This window comes from Anas acuta, chromosome 5 (assembly GCF_963932015.1).
Source record: "Anas acuta chromosome 5, bAnaAcu1.1, whole genome shotgun sequence".
Classification (NCBI taxonomy): Eukaryota; Metazoa; Chordata; class Aves; order Anseriformes; family Anatidae; genus Anas; species Anas acuta.
In genome coordinates, this window is record NC_088983.1 from 58,009,261 (window position 1) to 58,028,068 (window position 18,808).

Below are 18,808 nucleotides of genomic sequence, written 5' to 3' on the forward strand. Positions count from 1 at the left end.
ATTGACAATAAAATGGGCTGTCAGTGACTGGAGAGCGAGAGATAAAAGAGTGTGTGAGTGAAGTGGGGAGAGAGAGACAGAGCACACCTATGCTGATTGGTGATGGTTCAAGTGTATTAATGTATGTGTGCCTTGCTCTCTGCCTCGCCTCCACTGCTCTTCACTGGCCCATTAGCAAAGCCTGACCTCTGTCATCATCTTCCAGCAAAACACTTCCTCCCTGCGCCTTAACCAGAGCGGGAAATGAGGCTGAGCCGGGGCTCGCTTTTCAAACCCACTAATCACTCCGCACATGCAAATACTCCGCTCGCTCCCACACAAAATATTGCTTTATGCAAAGCGACGCCATCGCCTCCCCGCCGCCCATTGGCCGCCCCGCGCCCGGCACGGCTCAATTGGCCCAGCCGTTTGAATAGCAGGGCCCTGGGCCCGGCTCCCGGCTCCCGGCCCCGGCCCCTGCTCCGCACCCGGCTCCGCAGCCGCACCCGCGGCCCCGCACCCGCCGCCCGCCCGGGCTCCGCCGCCGCCGGCCGGCCCCGCCACCACCGCCCGGCCCCGGCTCGGCTCGGCTCGGCCCGGCCCCGGCTCGGCTCAGCTCAGCTCTCCGGGCCGCCCCCGGCAGCTCGGAGCAGGGCCCCGGCCCCCAAAAATGCGGGGAGCGGCGAAGGGGAGCGGCGCGTTTCCAGGTCGGGCTGGGGGAGGGGGCCGGGGGGCCGGCGGGAGGGGGTCGGAGGGAAAGGGGGGGATGGGGGGGGAAAGGTCAATTTGCATTTAAACAGTTAGCCGCCGTCCGACAATGGAGATAAGGGGAAAATAACATTCAAATGGTAAAGACATAAATATTTGGGAGACAGGCGCTTTGTAGGGCGGGCGCCGCCCGGAGCCAGCGGCCGCCCGCAGCCCCCCCAGCCCCGGCCGGCGGAGAGCAGAGCAAACAGGCGGCGGGATTGTGTGCTGAGGGCTCTTGTGAAGGGCCTCAAGAGTCCTTTACTAAACACTCGCAAACTTCTCCCACGTGCCGTTTGTTGACTGAGGGCTGCCGTTGTTGTGTGCGTTTTTTTTTTTTTTTTTTAATTTTTATTATTATTTAAGACCCCGCAGAGCAGCCGGGAGGAGGGGGGGTCGCGGCAGCGCCCCGAGCCCGGCCGCCCCCGAGGGGCTCCCCCCGGCCCCCCCCCTCTGTGCGCCCGGGGAGCCCCTTCCCCGGCTGCCAGAGGCGGAGGGGGGAAAGTCAGTAAATGACTTCTCCGCTCTGACCACACACCACAAGTGCGTGTGCTGAATGCCGGACCATTAGGACACACCTCAGTACACTCCAAAGCAACCCCTCCGCGCACGCATTTGAGGTTACACTGGGAGCACCAGCCCGAGCTCGGGGTGTCCCCGGCGGCTGGGGCGAGCCGGGCGGGGACGAGGGGGAGGGGACCGCGGGGGGGGGGGCTGGGGGAGAGAAAGGGAAGAAGGAGAGGGGACAGGAAAAAGAAATTCCAAGAGCCACCGAGGAAAGTGGCGAGTATGAACGCGCGAAGCATAAAATGAAGTCGTAGCCGCATACACTTGACTTCTCTTGACATGTGAAAAGTGCTAAAAGTCAAAGCTCATCAATAAAGTATCTTGAAATTGAATAAGAGCCCTGACAACCATTGCATTCTTAAATAAAGTACAATGAGGAGACAAACGACTCTGCCAAGGAGTTTGCATGTGAGTGAAAGGGCGCCTCAATAGGAGCGGGATAATGGGCTGCCCGGCCGTCATGCACTGTCATCCCCGGTCCCGCCGAGAAGCTGCCACGGCTCCGTGATAGCACAAAATGGGCTCTTAACAGACTCGCTGCTGCCTGCCCTCCGCGCCGCTCGCCGCCCCTTCCCCCGACGGCCGCCGGCGCGGGGCCGCCGCTCGCCGCCCCGGGCACGACGGGGCCGAGCCGGGCCGGAGGGGGCCCGGGGGGGACCCCGGGGCCGGCGGAGCCACCGGGCCCTGCCCGCGGGCCCGGGCCCGGCCGGGGCTGCCGCCGCCGTGCGCCCCCGGCCCGGCCCCAGCTGCAGCTCGGAGGGGCCGGGGGGGCCCCGCGTGATGTCCCCCGAGTCATGCATATGTATGGCGGCGGGACGGGCGCCCGGCAACGTTTGGGATCGCCCCGAAGGTGAGGCGAGGCGAGGCGGGGCGGGAGCCCGACGTGGGGCGCCCCGAGGGGCCCCCGGCAGCCCCCGCTCTGCGCCTCCCCCTGCCCCAAACCGCCCCAAGTGGCCGAGCCCTGCTCCCGGGGCGCCGGGGAGGGAGAGCCCTCAGGCCCCAAAAAGCGGTGTTTGTAAGGTGTCCCGGCTCTCGGGCGCTCCGAAGGGACTTGGGGAGCTGGCAGCTAGTCCTCTGCTGGGGACAAGCCAGTGGCGTCCTCGGGGGCTGCTTTTGTTATTCTTGGTTCTGGATATACATATTTTTTTTCCTCACTCTCTCTACCAAACGAGCAATTTTTATTTTTTTTATCTTTTATGGTTTTTTACTCTCGTCCACGGGGCGTTAAAGTGAGGAAAGCGATAAAAAAAAAAAAAAAAATAAATAAATCACTTTGTCCGCAATTGCAGGCAAATATCATTTTTACAAGCTCTCAATTAGCCATCCTCTGGATTAGCACCTTCTTACGCCTCGGCTCCGGAATAAAGACGCCGTAATCTTGTTGCTATTTTCCCCTCGGGCGCAGCGGCCTTTGTGCTGCCTCCTCCCCAAAAGAAAAACTTTTGAACGCCCCCCCGAGCCGAAAAAAAAAAAATAAAAAAATAAAAAGGAGGAGGAGGGAGGGGGGCGTGAGTGCCTGACGTCACGGCGGGGCGGCCGGGGGTGGGCAGCGGGGGGCGACGGCGAGGGGCGGCCGGGCGGAGCGGGAGCCCCGAGCAAAAGTTGGGAGGCAGAAAAGCGGCGGGGCCGGGCGGGGCGGGACGGGGCCGTGCGGGGGTCCCTGCCCGCAGCTCCGCGCTGCCGCCCGCCCCGTCGCGGCCCCGTCGCGGCCCCGGTGCCCGGCGGGCCCCATCCCGCCCCGCGGCGCCATTTTACCTCCGCCCGCCGCGGGGATTGCGCGGCCCCGCTCCGAGCCCCCCGCCGGTGCCGGTGCTCCCCCCCCTCCCGGCCCCCGCGGCCAGGCCGGGCACAGGGAGAGCCCCCCCGGGCCGCCCCCCCGGGGGCTGCCCTCGGGCAATGCCGGCAGCGGCGCCCCGAGCCGGGGGAAGGGGATCCGCAGAGACGGCCGTGCCTGGACGCTCCGCAGAGAAGGCTCGCTCGCCCTTTTTTTGTTTGTTTGTTTGTTTTCTCCCTCTTTTAATTTCCTGCTCTCACCTAGCACCGCTCGCCTGCCGAGGTTAGCCCTCCGGGACGGCTCTGCCTGCCTCGCCCTCCTTTTCCCCCTTTTCTCTCTTTTCCCATCACTTCCCCCCTCCTTTCCCCTTTTTCTCGAGGGGCTGATTTCCTGCTCCTAACCCCGCTCCGCTCCCGGTGCGGGTTGCGGACAGGAGCAGCCCCGCCGCGAGGTGCCCGGCCCGGCCCCGCTCCGCTCCCCGCGGCGAGGGCAGCGCCGGGCCCCGGCCGGGAGCGAGGCACCGCGCCCAGCGCTGCTAAATCCCCGCCAGGTTCCTGCAACTCGCATTTCCTACAGCTCTTTTCTCTCTCCCCCTCTCCCTTTCTGTTCCTAATACAATCCCAAAGAAAAAAAAATTAAAAAGGCATAACAAAAAGGGTAAAAAATATATATAAAAAGGTAAGTAACTATTATATGCGGCACTTTTTTTTTTTTTTTTTTTTAATAATTACTGTTCCTAATTAAAATAATTTTCACCTTTTTACATGATCTCTTGCCTGAGTTTTGATTTTGTGTTAAACAGCAGCGGCTGCTTCCCTTTCGTATTTTGTTAGGTGTTGAAAGCGGAAAGTGCTGAGTTAGGGACTCGGGTATCGTCTGGTTGGATTAATATCTGGGCTGCAAACTACCTTTTTTAATACCCAGAAAAATGCTTAAAGTCCTCTTGTCCAGTTCGGTCTAAAACTGAAGAGATACACAAATCCTGACGTCTTAGACTACAATGCTTTTGCCTTCAGGACACTCAATGCCTATTTGTATATGTAGGGACAGTGTTTGAAACCTATAATGCGCAGGACACTGAGTTAAGTGGAGCTTTTCTAGTTTAGAAACGAGCCGCAAAAAGTTTGGAATCGATTTAACCTCTTTTCTGTTGGGCTTTTGCGCCAGGCACAGCTTTGTGTGCCGGGATTAAAAAAAGGCTTTCTGGACCCCGCCGAAGTCACTCTGCTGGCTCTGAAGCTGGCAGTACGAGCTCCTGTACGGGGAAGCCTTTGATTACAGATATGTGCAAAGTGTCAGGCCAGCGGAGTCGCTCGAAAAGCCTTCAGAAAAGAAGGGGGGGGCCGGGGGGGTGAAAGCTTAGCGCATCCTGACGGGCTTTTTAAATGCTATTGATTGGGACAAGCTGTTCAAAACCCCAGTAACAGTTAATCTGCCTGTTAATCAAGCCACTAAGGAGCTCAATGCGAGTTTTATTAGCAACTGGAGAACACAGGCAGCAGAAAGGATCAAAAGCCTACACCCTTGATATTTGTAAAACCAGCCTTTCCCAAAAATATATTTTCAATTACAGAGCAATTCATAGCTTATCACCCCTCGCTACCAAACACACAGATGGGGCCGCAGGAGCTGCCAACGCCACGAAACCAAATGAACCAGAATCGCGCTCGCACGCCTGAAAAAATCAGGCGAGTGCTGGGGGGATCCCGGGCTGCCTCGTTCACACCTCGCCCGGGCTTTGCTGGCCTCCGGAATAAGCGGCGAAACCTAAATTTGGCGAAGCGGGGACCACGAGGAAATGATGGAGAAACTCCTCGGATCCGCGTCAACTGCCTGATTAGGCGGAGGGGCAGCGGGGCTGTTTCGCTTTGTGCTGGCAGGTTTGATTTATCGCGGCAACTTCGCACGGTTATGCTTCCCTCTGCCCAGCCCTTTGGCGGAGCTGCTCGCTTCATTCATTCATTCATTCAAAAAAAAAAAAATAAAAAAAAAAGGGGGAGTTTAAATAGCAAGATTCGTGATTCGGAGAGCCTGGAAGTCGAGTTTCAATTAATGTAATGACCAGAAATATTATTATATCGGCTAAAATCAACATTTGATCTTGTCATTTTTAATGCAGACCGATTGCTTTATATGTCAGTGAGATATGCATATAAAAGACTATCTGGTCAGAGGTAATTATGTCACAGCTTTTTCTCGGCATGACAGCTGGATAAACACCATCTCCAATAAACATCTCTAATTAGGGAGGAGGATCTGAGATAGATGGTGTTTGATTTATTACTGAAGGAGAATGTCCATTTACCGGTATATTATAGCGAAGCATCACAGGGAGCGTTCTCGCTAACGTACCCTAAGGAATATTTGGAGAAGCCCGAGGACAGGTAAGCGCTGTTTCAGGCTTTACGCTCTTCTTTTGTTTTGCGTGATTTCGGAGGCAGAGCCACCTTGCCGGGCTCTCCCTCTCCCCAACTAACGCCCTGGCGTAGCGCAGGCACCCGCGGCCGGGCAGCGAAGCCCGACTTGGGGGGGTGGCGGCCGCCTCCCGGGCTTCGCCCCGCTCCGAGCAGGGCGACGGGCGAGTCCCCGGCGCTCCCCCGCGGCTGGGACGCGGCCCCCGACGGGCGCGGTACCGGGGGCGGCCGGCTCCTACCTGCCTGGCACCGGGAGCGGCGGGGAAGGGAAGGGATGGGAAGGGAAGGGAGGGGAGGGGAGGGGGCTGCGCCGCAGCCCCTGCTCCCGCGGGGAAAGTTTGGGAAGAGGGGGCACCGCCGGGCGCCCCCTTTCTGGACGCCACCGGACAGCGGCCGGGCCCCCCCTGCCAGATCTGCCCCTCCGCCCCCCACCTGTTGTACCGGGCTGTGTGTGGGGAGGGGGGGGGCCCGGCCGGCGGTCCCCATTCCCCCCCTCCCCGTCGGGCAAAGGGGGCGGCTGCGGGTCAGCGGGTGGGGCGGGGGGGCTGTTACCTGTCAGGATGCGCGGGGCCCAGTGGCCGGCTGCTGGGAGGAGGTGCCCGCCGCGTCCCGTCCCAGTCCCGTCCCGTGGCGGGTTCGTACCCAAGCAGCTGCCACCCGGCTGAAGTGTCACCGGCGGTACATGCGGGGTGCCGCCTTTGCACTAACTTTCCCTTAATACCCACGGCAGCGCCTCCCCCATTGGCTGGGCCGCCCCGGTGACGTCACGGCGGCCACTCGTTAGCTAATGAGACATTTGGGGCCACGCGAGCACGGCCGCCGCCCGCCCGCCGCGCCCTGCCCCGACGGCGGCACCCCCATGGCCCGGGGCGGCCCGGGGCGGCCCAGCCTGGGTCCGGGCTGCCCGTGCCTGGCCCCTCAGCACCGCCGAGCCCCCTCACGGCGCCGTTCCTCCGGAGGGGCTGCCCCGCACCTCGGGGCGGCCCCGGGTGGCTCCTGGCTGCTCTCCCCGACGGCTCTCCCCGGGCAGCGCGCTGCTAGGGTCCGGGACGAAACTGAAGGCGCGCTGTGGCTTTCCCCTCCTCGCAACTCCCTGCCCAAAGCCGTCCGAGCGGGCCCTGCTGCGTGGGGGCGCGCTGGGACCCCCCTAACTCCCTATGCCCGGCCAGGCCCTGCAGCCCCCGGGTCGCAGCCTGTCCGCCCGCAGCCCCCCCGGGGGCACGGGACCCGGTACCTGCGAGCCCCCCCCTCCCGGGAATAGCCCCGGGTGCGGAGCGGGGCGGCCCATCCGGCTGCCGGGCCCCGCCGGCGCTCCCCGCCCGCAGCCTCTCCCGTTAGAGAGGCAGCGAGAGGCCATTATTTGCACACACTTGTCAGGGTAAATAATTTATCAGCGAAGAACCCCCCCCACCCCGCCCCCAGCCGATAGTTTTATTGAACTGTACTTAAATGTTTCATGAACCTGCCTTCTGCCGGGGACGAGGCGGGGGCTGCCAGGCGAATTAGCGGCGGCCCTTGACGGGGCCGGGAGGCGAGGGCTCGGCGGGGTGCAGGGGGTGCCGCGGGGCTCGCCCCCAGCCCGTGCCGGGGTCCCCCGGCTGCAGCCCTCGCCCCCCGCTGTCCCCCGGGGCCGGGCCCGGAGCCGCCGGCGGGGCCCGCAGGTAGCGGCGGCCCCGGGGGGGCGGCCCCGGCGGCGGGGGCCCGGCGGCGCTTCCAGGAAGGGGTTTAAAGGGTTTCGCGGCGCGTTTGGAGCCGCTGCCATTAAGGGGCCGCGGCTCCCTGCAACCCGGCAGGGTCCTCCAGGGAAGCGTTGGAAACACCACGGCTCCCGCCTGCTTATCTGGCTGTCAATAAAAGGAGATGGCTCCTAAAGCAGGGCCAGGTGCTGCCTCCCCTGCTCTCCAACGCGCCGCTCTCCAGAAACTGCTCAGGCGTGAAGCCAAGTCTGCTTGGCCAGGCCTCCGCGGAGGCAGGCAAACAGTCCCCTCGCCAGCACCAGAGCGCTCTCTGTTTGCCTTTTTATCTCCTCAAAAAAATACAGGGAGAGGGAAGCGAGGCAGGAAGGTGGGGGAGCGCCGAGAGCAGAGTCCGTGTTTGGCTTTCGCATCGCCGCAGAGGCCGAGGGCGGCTGCAAAACAACAACAACAATAAATAAAAAGGAGAAGGGGGGGAAATTAAAAATAAAAGCTACAAATCGCTGCGCCCGAAGCAGCCTGGGCCGGGCCCCTGTCCCCCTCGGACGCCGCCCGGGGCCGCCCCCCTGCGCGCAACCTGCGCGCTGCGCCCGAGCCGCCGCTGCCCGGCGGGACCGGGGGCTCTTAAGCGGGGGGAAATCGGGCGAGAGCCCCCGCCCGGGCCCTGCTTTGCCTCCTGCACCGCCGGGCGCTGCAGCTTCACCTGGGCTCGCCGGGGAGGAAGGAGGGAAGGAGGGAAAAAAGAGGGAAGGAGGGAAGCGGCTTCGCGGCGCAGCGCGCACCGGAGCCCCGCGGGCGCGGGGCGGGAGCCGGAGCAGGGGCAGGGGCAGGCGCACGGCGATGTGTTACAAATTTATAAGCATTATACATATTTGATTTACACCGTGATATGGAGGGTGGCTTTTTTTTTTTTCCTTTTTCCTTTTTTTTTTTTTCCCGAGGATGCCCCAAACCCCCGTGTTCACATAGATTGAGCAATTCTCAACACACACTGTAATAATGAGCTTTAATTCTCTATCCAAGCAGAACTTGAGCAATAATAATAAGCACATCAGAACAATTTGTTTACTGTGGCATTGCACAGGCTTCAGGGTCCAGGACTAGCTACAATAAACGGTAAAAAGCAAAGGAAACTCTCTAGAACAGGAAAAATATTGCGAGTAGAAACGTGGTTTTGGCTTTCAAGGAAAGAGGCACTTGACTAGCATTTTAGCTGGGATATCTTGCCCTTGTTCAAGGTATGTGGTTTTAAATACTTTCTTTTTATCTCCCCACACGTTTCTTTTCTCGTCTAACATTTCTCTTTGCCCCCAGGATTGCATTTAAGCCCGGCTGCAGAAACCTAGTTTTGCTCTTCCTTTGCTTGATTTTTGTCTCCTTATCCTCTCGAGCCGTCGGTTCAGTCCGCTGGCACTTTGACCGAAGCTGGGTACCCCCGGCTCTTCCCCTCAAACCTACCACAGCCCTCAGAGCCCTGCCTTTGCGGGGTTTTGAAGGGCTGGGGTGCCGGCGTGCTGTGCCACCCGCGGGGCGCTCCGGGAGCCCCGCCGCGTCCCCCGGCTCCCGCAGCAGCCCGGGGCCGGCGAGCCCCCGGTGCTGGCGCTGGCTGCGGGCTCGGGGCGCGGAGGGGCCTCTCGGGGGCTCCGCTGCAGGTGCCGCGGGGAAGTCCCGCGGACTGAGGCGTCCTGAAGGCAGGAATGGAGCCAGGGGAGCGTGTCCTCAGTGTAGCCAAGAGAAGGTTTCCCCTCGTGGAGAATCCCACTGGAGCCGGCTCTGTCATAGGACTGCTATTCTCAATGCTGCAACCTTGCTTTCTCATTAAAAAAAAAAAATGCGAACACCTTTGCTTTAAAAAAAGGGAAGCATATAGCTATAAATCGTCTCTTTATGCTCTAACTTTGTAGCTGAGCTTTCTGTCCCTATTTTTTTTTTCTTCCCGAGGACTCCTAATGGTATTAATTTGGCTAAAACTTTATTCTGGGCTGTCTTGAATTATTTCCCTTCTCTATCTTTTAAAACATTTTCATAATAAGCGTGACTCCGGACAATGTTTGATTTGTTTTTCTCCCCTCATCCCGGTTTAGACTGAGACATTAGCTGAATTCCCTGGGGGTGATTGGATGCAATTCGCTGAAAGTCGACAGGCACGTCCTGGATGTTAGAAATTCACTTTTCCTCAACGTGACAAGGCTGAGTTCGATCTACAATTGTATTTGAAAGGGCAATGAGCGGAAAGATCTCCCATCATTAAAGCCTCCCTCTTCTTTAGCGAAATAACAAGATACTTCATTTGCACACAAACACTCAGGAAAAAAAAAAAATCCCCCAGCCCAAACCGAGCCGCGATAACTCGTTAATAAAGCTCTCTCCCCGCGTAATTTGGGAGGGGGGACGAGATATCAAAAGGTATCGGAGGTCCCCCAAAGCGCCCATGTGATCGAGTTGACTTTTTACTTTAAATCTTGAATAAGATGTGAGTTGTAACAAGGGGATTTGCACTTACTCCATGACCCTTGTAATTGGATTAAATATAGACTGAGACGTACAAAAACATACCAAGATTGACACCTGCCAACTGGACTTCCTTATGATTGATTGTGATGCTTCGTGCTGGCAACAATAATGAAATAAATTGTATGGATAAAACAGCACATTTGTCATTTCCGTGCCATAAGAGAGGAAGCCAGCGTGTTAGGCAAGCTGTTATCTGACAGACGAGAACAGCAGACAAAACTAAAGAGCTAAACAAGGATTCCAGACATTGACAAGACAAATTATAACTTGTCACAACCTTTTTAAATTCCGAAGTTTTCAATTAACATATATATTGCCGTTACGCAGACGAGCGGCCGGACTCGGAACAGAAACAGGCAGGGACCGAGGGCTCCGGGGGGCCGCGGGAGGCTGCGGCGCCGGCTCTGCCCCGGCTCTGCCCCGGCTCTGCCCCGGCTCTGCCCCGGCTCCCGGCGCTCGCCGCAGCCGCGGCCCGGGGGCAGCCCCGGAGCCTCCGGCCGAGCCCGGGGCCGCGCCGCCGGGGCCGCTCCCGCCGCCTTTGTGCGCCGAGCCCGCGACCCCCGACGGCCGCCGGTGCGGGGCTGAGCCGGGCAGCCCCGGGTCGGGGTGCGGCTCGGGGCTGCCCGGCCCCCGCCGCCTGCTTTTGGGGTCCCCGCCGCCCCCCGGCCCCTCCGCGCCCTGCCCCGGGAGGGGAGCCGCCGGCCTGCCCCCGGCAAAGCCCCGGGAGCTCGACGGGCAGCTCCAGCGCTTGCTTTTTTTTTGTCTTAACGCCCCCAATTTTTATTATTTTTTTTTTTCCTGGTCCGGGCGGGTTTCTGCGGGGTCCGAGATGGCACACGCAGAGCTGCGGCAGCGCGGCTCTGCCGGCCCCGGCTGGGGACGGAGGGGCAAACCCCCTCCCTGCAAAGCCCCGGTCCCAACTTGGGAAAAAATAACTAATATTCTAAAGCGACCTTTCCGTTCGCCGTAATTACTGCCGAACTCATTCCTCTAAATTAAATGCTGCAAGTGATTTGAATCCTTGCAAAGCAAAACCCAAGTTCCATCGAATTAGTCGTAGCCTGCCTGCTTTCCCCAGTGACTGCATCTATTAACATTATAATCTCAAACACCATTTTTTATGTAACACTATTGTTAGTAAATCAACTCCTCAGGTCCACAGAGACGCTGACCCCTGGCAATTCAGTGAAAGTGTAATTATCTCCCCGAATCTTGGACAGATTTAAGAGATTACATTTCAACTAAATCTATATCAATGCTAATTTTTTCCAGACTCCAGGTGCTAGGCACTCCGAAATGGTGTTTCTGCCCAGCAGAATGGGTTACAAAGAGGAGAGGGCTTGCTGTGTAGAGGGCCAAAAGAAATGAAGCCCCACATAAAATTACACCTATTTTTGCTACAAAACCTGGTTCTTGTATGGCAAAGTTAAACAAAGCAGCTATGCTAAATTAGCGTTAAATAAAGGCTAGTTTAATGCTCGGTTACAGTCAACTGGTGTATATTTGATGGCTAATTGTCTATCAAAATTAAAAAGAAAAGAACAAATGATTCGTTATAAGAAGGTGTTAAAAGCTTCGACAAAAGGACATTTCACAAATATAATATCTGTGGATGGCGAATTGTCCTTTTGAAGCTTTTTTAATGTAGTAAAGGCCTGGGACTCCCCAGATATGAATAATGGGCAGAAACGTGCTCTTTTATTCGGAAAGAGCCTCTTTTCAAGCAGGCGCTCTAATAAACCCCAAATGCCCGATATTCCGGGAAGGAACCGGGACCCGATGCGATGGGATTTCCAGCGGCCACTTAGCCGAGCGCTGCCTCGGCGGTGAAAAGGCGTTTCAAGGGGATCTGCCGGGCTCTCGGAGAGCCCTCAGCGCCTTCCCGACGGCAGCGGCTCTCGCTTGCGAGCCGAGCGGAGCGGGAAGGAGGCGGAATTTGGGGCTGCTGCGGGTCCCGGCAATTTGGGGCCGGCTGCGGGTGGAGGTGCGGGTGTGGATGCAGAGCCGGGCGACGTGCGGGGCAGCCCTCCGGGCTGGCTGAAAAAGTCAGAGGAAAACTGGTAAAAGAAAAAAAAAAAAGGGGAAAAAAGGAAAAAAAAAGCTCCCCAAGCTGCGGTGCGAAGCTGACGGGAGGAGGGCGGCGGGGCCGGGGCCGGGGCCGGGGCAGCTCCGCGGCCGCCGAGCACGGGGGGAGCGGGGCCGGGTGCGCGCCCCCGCGGAGGGCGTGCGGGAGAGGCCGCCCGTGCTCAAAAGGCCCGGCTAAATCATGCAGCAAGAGCGACAAACCGTCTGGAAAATGGACCCGCGGAGCAGCGAGAGTCTACTTTTTTATCCCTGACAACTTGTGTCCTAAAGAAACTATCTTGAAGATAATTGAAATGATTACAATTCATTGCCGCATTACTTTGAATATGAACAGTCAAATAATGAAATCTGGGTAATACAACAAAAATTTAATTTACATTACACCGCTGCTTGAGGTTTTCCTTTTTTTTTTTTTTTTTTTTTTTTTTTATGCCCAGCTTCCCCTAGAAATTTTGCGCTAACGCGTCGCTCTGCACCTCGTTGCATTATTCATATTTTCGGGGTTATTTCTCCCCTCCCTCTCCTTCCGTGATGCTCTTCCCCGGGCCGGCCGGGGGGCGATGCCCGGCGGGGCAGGAGGGTCTGGGGGGGGCCGGGGGACACCGGGATGCGGCGAGCGGGAGCCGGGCAGGCAGAGCCCCGGGCTCCGGGTTTCGGGACGGGATCTCAGCCCTGCGAGTTGCCGTGGGGCTCTCCCTCCCTTTCGCCCCGTGCTTATTGTCGCTGTTTTTGCCGTCCTGGATGGATGCCGGGGCTGGGGGGCGGCCGGGGGTCGGCAGAGGGCGGTGGGGCTCTCACCTGCCCCGGGAACAGCCACAGAGCGGGGGCGACCCCTGCCCCCCGCCCCTGCCCCCTTCTCCTGCCCCTGCCCCGGCCCCCGGCCCCGGCGCTGCCCGGGACGCCCCCGACCCCCTTCGGCCTCTCGCCTGGCAGCTTGTGCCGGAGGCAGCCTGGCTCCTAATCCGGGTCCGAGATGGACCGGTACACGTCCTCAATGCAACTAACTGTTTCTAAAAAAAAGACCATCTGTTAATTGTCTTCCTTTAGATCTTCCCTTAATTATGCTTTTAATTAAAGATGGTTCAAGGCATTGGACCACATGAAGGGCAGTAATTACAAATTACATTACAAACCCAACAGATGTAGCTCTATCTGCTGGGAAAAAGGTACTGGAATAAAATTTGACTAAACTTTAGGATAAATTAATCCGCTGCCTTGAGAACAGAAGCACATTTTTTATTATGCAGACTCTAGCCAGGATTTAAGTTCTCTGTCATGATTGTTTTCATATTTCTTTGACATCTATTGATTTGGAGGCAGCTGCAAGGCTTTGTCACAAGAGAGAAGAGCAGTCACAATATATTAGCTTGATGGCATAACTCGAATATGAGTAGGAAGGATAGAAACATGACAGCGAGCCACGTGACCGAATGATGGGTCTCCAACAAAATAAAGAAATTAATTTTTAATAAAAAGCTTTAAAAATACCACAGCCAGTGCAACAGCAAGGGGAATGGCAGAACTTGTTAATTATCGAGCACTGGCGGCTCTGACATTTACCCCCGAAGACTGGGAGGGGACAGGCTTTGGGTTTCCTCGTAGGACCCGTGCAGAAGAGGCGAGGAGTGAAGCCCCCTGGCCGCGCCGGGCACCCGGCTGCGCTTCCCTGCCAGGTGCTGGGAGTGAGCATCCCGCTTGGCCCATCCGCCGTTCGGAGGCGAAACCCCAAGGGGTGTTAACGTAAAGCCCCTTTGGTGAGCAGATGCAAAGAAATGCAGAACCCACAGGCTCTGTAATGAGGGAAGGCAGCGCAGGCTCCAAGATTTCCAGGGGGAATATCGCCCCACTAATCTGTGGTCACTGATGGCTCCGGATAAGCTCCTCGTGATGCATATTGTAGGGCTGCATGAATGCAGGCGTATGAACTGCTGCAAAATGAGCTGGTTTGCGGAGGCTGGCTGGCACGTCGGGAGGAGATGAAGAAATTACGGGTGCACAGGTTTACGAAATCGAGTTCTGGTTCAGTGGCTAAGCACATCATTGACAGTCAAGGGGCTGTTTTCAAGTCTACCTCCAGTTCAAAGTATGCGCCTCTGCTGCCTTTTGCCAAAATCCTGTGCTAAATGGGGGTCTGGGAGCTCAAAGTATTTGAGCAGGTTTGGGCAAGGTAGCAGAATTTCCCTGTCTGGGGGAGGCTGTTCATTAAGGCAACCCTTGAAGTCAATCCAGAGAGCAGGGACAGTGAGAATTCCCGTCAGACGCTCCATCAGACCGTCAAAAAGAAAACAAGTCGGGAGCTTTCGCCCTCCCCTCTCCCTGCTCTTTGTGTGGGAGCAGCAGGGCACCCTGAGCCCTTCCTTTCTGTGGGATCAGGTGCAGGTGCCCCAGGGCTGGTGCTGACCCCTGTGTGGGCATTGGGGCCTTTGCTCTCCCAGCCTGTGCATGGCTCCGTGAACCTGGCCCTTCCCTGGAGAGGCTGTGGCCTCGCTGAGCTGAGCTTGGAGGGCCCAGCCTAGCTGCTGCCCGGATCCCCTCCTGCCTGCAGCGGGGCAGCTCGGGGCTCTGCTCCTGGCTTTTCTGTGCTGGGGGCAGCATCCGGAGGGACCTCCTCGAGCGCCTCTGAACCAGCTGGCTCCGGCTTTCCAGAAATACTGTAATTTGTGTGTCAGTAGGTGTTGCTGCATTGATCTAACACACGATACATTACTGCTCCTAGGCCCTCATTTTATTTCAAAATGGGCAAGCATAATGCTTCTCGATTTCTTCAAGTTTTAGGCCTGTAGTTTGCCACCTTATATGAGCGACCCCACTGACAAAATCCTGTAGCAGAAACGCAAAATAATCTCTGGCTTAAAAATTATGTTAATAGGAAAATTACGTAGGCCATCCAGGAAAACCCGTGCATATAACACCAGTGGTCAATAGCAGAGTGCAGATCCTTGTGAAAAAAACTCGCTGTGCTTCTTTACAGAAGCACTTTGTGTGTCTTCGTGTGTCAGCAGACAAAAACATCTGTGCCAAAATGCAATAAATGCTTTTAAATCACCACGCGCAGGAAATAAATATGTTTCCATGCTACTTTGGTTCTTTGTGATTAAATTGCTCTGCTGCCAGTCCCATGTGTCCCCATTCAGTGAGGATGCAACATGCTACCGGACAACTGTTTCTTTGTGAATATGTGAAAGGCTGCAGATGTTTCGCTGCTCTGCTGGGTACGGCGCGGAGCCTTTTGGTGAGGCGGCGCGCGCTTGTTCACGCAGCGAGCGAGCGAGCTGGGACGCTCCTCTTCGAGCCGCGAGGCTCAACAGGTGCAAAGCGACTGCCATGGGCACGGCTCTGGGGCTCGCAGGATGGCACCGAGCAGCCCTGGAGCAAGGGGCGCCTTCCCAGGCCTGCCTGGTGCGGCTTGAAATCACCGCTTGCGCGGTGCGGGGCGCACTGTGGCAGGCGCTGAACGATGCGGTTTGGGGTCGTTTCTCAAGCCAGCACTGAGCACGGCTCTTTTTATTTTTCCACCATTGTCTGAAATTGAGGTTTTTGTTGAAAAATGGCTGTCCTTGCAGCCATTCAGTGTGGAGAATGTGGTGTCTTAGCCAGGAACCGCCAGCTTCTGGGTGTGCTTGGCAGGGCTGAAGGCGAACAAGAGCTGGTGAAGCCCGTGGAAGGCTCTGAGCCGGTAGCAGTGCGGCTCCCAGCCATGGCCACGTGCGTGTGAACTGCAGGCGAGCAGCTCCAGACCCACAGGGCAGTCCTGGGGCACACGGGGGCTTTCCTTGGAGTTTCTCTCAGGTTGCCGGTGCAGGGCCACGAGTGGGGAGCATCTGCGTGGGTCACAGGGGTGCACAGTGACGCAGGGCAGCCTAAGTGACCAGAAAATCCTTCTGCCGTGTTGCCATGCGCCTTGCGAAGCCACGTTTTTAGCATGCCCATAGATGAACGTTGCAATTTTCCCCTGTTTTAAAGAAAGATTGGCTCAATAACACATCATCGCAGGAAACAAAGGGTGAGAAAATACTCTCTCCAACCAGAACGTAAGCAGATTTAACACTTCCAACAGGCATTGACAATTACTTGCCCGTGCATAGCAATGTCACGTTTTTAAGGGCTAATATTTTGAAGCACAAGCCATGTAAGACGTTTGTGTTAGGCACTGTATTTGGGACTTACCTTTCTCAGGGATAGCAGCTGTATTGGAGTGGGTCCGACGTGGTCGGCTTTACATGAAGATGGGAAAATTGCTCATTCCACACCTCTGCTGGTGGGTGGTTTCCAGTTAAGTTTGGGAATATATTACAATTTGGGTAAAGAAATAGTATCTATTAGTATATACATTTCAGGGTAAGCAGGGAAAGATTGAAGCTCCTTTGGTGTTTGAATGATAGAAATAGTTTTAGGGTATTTCCAGGAATTTCTAGGAATGCCAAGGTACATTTACTGCATAGCTTTTCAGTTTGTTACCCAAATACCGTGTGTATTTCAGCAATACATGCATGGATTAGATCTTAAAGATGAACTTAAACAAGAACATCTCTTCATATATTTTTACTTTTTTTTGATGAATTGAAAATTGATGAAAATCAAGCTGTTGCTCAGAACATTTCCCTGCTTCCTTTAGCAAACCAGTCAGCTGCCCTCAGCCAACAAGTTGTAGCCCATTGCTTGGAAACATTTGCATTGCCTTGAAGGCCAGCTACATAAAACATCGTGTAAAGCCGTGTGCTTGGAGGACTCTGTGCATGTGTTTGTGCATTCACATTTGGGCTGCCCAGCAGGGCACTCCCTGGGTGCATTGATTTTACACCTTTCCCCCAGAGAAATCAGAAATCCAAAAGCAAACCCCATCACCCAGGGACAATATATGGATTTGTCACTGTCCTTGGAGGTCTGAGAATCCTAAAATCAATGACCAGATTACTCTGATCCGTATTTGCAGATGTCTCATCTGCAATAGATACAGTATTGACAGGTTGCTTCATTTTACCCGACCGTTTCAGATTGCCAAGTGGGAAAGCACGGAGGACTGGTAATTACATTTGTGGTGTGAGCAATGCTGAAGGAAGCCAGAGCCACGGCACTTGAAGGGGCTGCAAATCGCTGCAACCTCCTGCAACATGTTTGAGCAGATATTTGATGACGATTTTGCTGGGCTAGATACATTTTTGTGATAGCAACCATACATTTCTGACTGAGGCACTGGGATGGAGAGACTCCGCACTAGCAGCACTGGTGGGGATTCAGGGGTGAGAGAGCTGCGCCCTGACTATAAATCTCTTTTTCCAACTGATACTGTTGGGCACAAAGGACTAGCAAACGCAGGGCAGTGAGCAGTTGCCCACCTGAGCTCCGCAGTGCTCTGAGCAGCTTGTGCTCACCACCAAGCACATCTGGCAGAGGCGTGCACCATGGCCTGGTGCCAGAGGCACACCCAGAGCTGGAGACCAGAGGCCAGGGCTGGGGGGCGAGCGTGGATGTGCACCCCCCCCTCACCCTGCCAGCTGCAGGGCCCTGCACAGGGCTCTCTGCCCGGCCACATCTGCAGGTAGCCGGGAAGGGATCCCGCTCGGATTGTGCACATTTTGCAGATTTTGCACTTGGCTGCCCAGGTTTTCCAAATGCCAATGTGTTTTCCTAAGGGTTTTTCATGAAGTTCCAGCATGCCGCGTGGTTCCTCTCTGAGTCACGCTCCCAGTCCCCTCTCTCCACAGAAAGCTCCCCTTTAGCGAGCAGCCGCAGCATCCTCAGAGGGTTGCTTCCAATCCTCCCGTGCCGTGCGTGCACAAATGTGCAGCCTGCACTCATCAAATAAGTGCGCGTCCCAGGCTCTTAAATTTGTGGGGGTGAAGAGGAGGCTGAAGCACATCAGTAGCTGCTGAAATTCTTAGGTAATAAGGGATTTACAGCAGCCTCTTTGTTGATTTTTTTTTATCCGTGTCTTCAGCCAGCCCTTTGGCCATGCTGATTGCACAGAGCCGTGTTCTTTGCTTACTTGGAGGAGTGAATTAAGCAGCTATGCTGCTTACAAGTCACTTGGAGCTTATGCCTGGAGCAAGGTAAAGAAAGGATCTAAAATCAAGGCAAGGAGTGTTACTTTTTTTTATTATTATTATTATTTTTATTATTAAATATTACCCGGAGAATGAAGCTGCTCTGAACTGTGCTTCACAGTAAATAGACATAACCACATTCCTGCTTTTAGATACCACCCCAGCGGTTCCAGCTTGACTCAAACCAAACCACCGAAAAAAAGCAGCGGTAAAGGGAGGGAAAATCCAGGAGGAAGAACTGGCGTTAAGGGGGAGGAAAGTGAAATGAAAGGAAACCCAATACTGACAGATTATGTAGAGCAGAAGGCGATGGGGTAGAAAAAAAGCAGTCAAACGCAGACAGAAATATGCTGTCTGGCAGGAGGGGGCAGCCACAAAAGCCAGCCAAAAGGTGGGTGCTTCGCCCTCCCCCTGAAGCAGCGCACACTTTGTGTCCTGTGGGACCCCCCAGGGGAGCGGGGCCGTGGGGAACAAGCCCCCATCCCGGGGGCACCTCTGGCAGCTGGAGCTTGCTTGATAGGAGCGCCTTCGGTCAGGTGCGTGCACTCTTCCCTTAGCCACTGCTTAGCTGCTGGCAAATCCACCACCTGGAACTGCAGAAATGCATTTCGTAGCACAACTCTCACATTCAGTTTTACTAAATGGATTTTACTTCCAGGAAGAAAACATTGCACGCAATGATTTTGTGCGTTTTTAATTACACTTTATTGCCCCGCAAAGCACAGCAGCAAACATCCCCGCATCCACAGAGGACTGGTGCCACAGCAGGTTCGTGCCAGTGTCCAAAGATGAGACTGAAAACTCGGTGTGCACGGTCACACCAAACCCTAACGGGGTTAAAGGCAGCAAAACACTGTGCTAAATCACGCAGCCATCCTCTCAAGAGCACAAACCAGGAAAAATCAGGAAAACAAAGTGTTACACTGTGAGCATTTTTTACCAAGGTGTTTGTAGCTGCTCAGTGCCCAGGCTCAGGGCCCCACTTGAAGA

At 56.0% G+C, this 18,808-nt stretch overlaps 1 protein-coding gene and 1 long non-coding RNA gene across 3 annotated transcripts in view; one reads left to right on the forward strand and one right to left on the reverse strand.

The window, feature by feature from the left end:
- ELP4 (elongator acetyltransferase complex subunit 4) overlaps positions 1-18,808 on the forward strand; it is a 196,334-nt gene that overhangs the window by 164,511 nt on the left and 13,015 nt on the right. The gene's annotated exons all lie outside the window — the stretch shown is intronic.
- On the reverse strand, positions 3,943-6,301 carry LOC137857894 (uncharacterized). The gene is made up of 2 exons (XR_011097359.1): positions 6,034-6,301; positions 3,943-5,016 (listed from the first exon to the last, which is right to left on the reverse strand). It is a non-coding gene; the product is annotated as an uncharacterized lncRNA (long non-coding RNA).